Raw genomic sequence first — 1390 nt, forward strand, 5'->3', positions numbered from 1 at the left:
CAGCCATCTCATGTCAAAAGAGATTACCAAAATGGGTCAGTCCACTCTACCTCTGTGATTTCCCTGCGTGGTTTTTGGGAGGAAGGACCCGAATGTAAAGTAATGGATGAATGGGTGATAGGTTTCTTCAAAATCCAAGCCTGCATGCAATTCTACATGCAGGTTAGTTCAAATCTGTCTGCTTTTGACCTGGAAACACCAAGCTGGAGTTTTTCTTTTTTCAGGTTTTTTAATTCCCCCATTTTAGGCATTAAGTTGTTGCTCATATTCAGATAGACTTTGGACTGCAGCTGCAGAAAAGCCTTGTTAGGGCCCGAGCACTGGAACAGTGCGAAGCCCTATTGTTATTGTAGTGTTTTTTCTTCTCCTTTCTTCTTATTATTATTACGTCAAAATAAACCTTAATTTGACCCCCTAGACATGCTCAAAAACTCACCAAATTCGGCACGCAGGCCAGGTCTGGTGAAAAATTTGATAAAATGGACAAACGGACCCCCTAAGTGCAAAAATGGGCTCGGTAGCGCCACCTAGGCACACAAAGACATCTGCTGCGGCCCACAGGAATGTGATAGAAAGACCAAACCAACGCCGAAATGTAGGTCTCATCAAGGCCTACAAATCACGCGCTGACATCCCCGACCTAAAACCAACAGGAAGTCTGCAATTTGCATTGGAATGTTCACGTTCTCGCCCAAACTTCCGCCTTGAACAAAATCTATCTCCTCCCAGGGCGTAAATGTCAGCGGCTTGAAAATTTCACAGATGACAGAGGAAACAGTGCTGAACAAAAGTTGCTAAAGACTCCGTCATTACTCGATTCGTTTGGATTTTATAAGCCCTCAAAGTCGGAGTGGCCAGAGCCAAAACCTCATTTTTTCCCATGGAGTTTGGTGGGCAGAGGCTGACACTTGGCACTAATTAAGCCCCTGGAGTCTAAAGTAAAAGTCTGACAGCTTTGAAAACTATGCAGATGGAAAGAGGACAAAAATTCCTACAAAAATATGTAGTTTTGATGTGGATTGGACCAAGTTTGTGGGAGCTGTGAAGAGTTTTCAAACGTTTTTGACTCTGGTGTGCTCTGCTCTGCACTCTGCCTGGACATGTGACTCACTCTAGCTGCCTCAGGAATGCGCAATACACACCCATTGTAAGAGCTCAGAGGGAGCAGAAAACACTCTCAAACTAAAACTGCCATAACTCAAAAACGGTAAAAGATAGCAAAATCATGTAAATGGGAGATTTATAGATCCGAGTCTCGTGACTCGTTTAAGCTTTGAATCAAGTCTGTAACTCAAACGGTGACCGAGCTGTGACACCTCAAACAGGGGTGGGTTTTCTGGATTTCTCCACTGGATTGAATGAGGATTTCTCTGTCTGCCTGCATTTTGGT

This window comes from Myripristis murdjan, chromosome 11 (genome assembly GCF_902150065.1).
Source record: "Myripristis murdjan chromosome 11, fMyrMur1.1, whole genome shotgun sequence".
Taxonomy (NCBI): domain Eukaryota; kingdom Metazoa; phylum Chordata; class Actinopteri; order Holocentriformes; family Holocentridae; genus Myripristis; species Myripristis murdjan.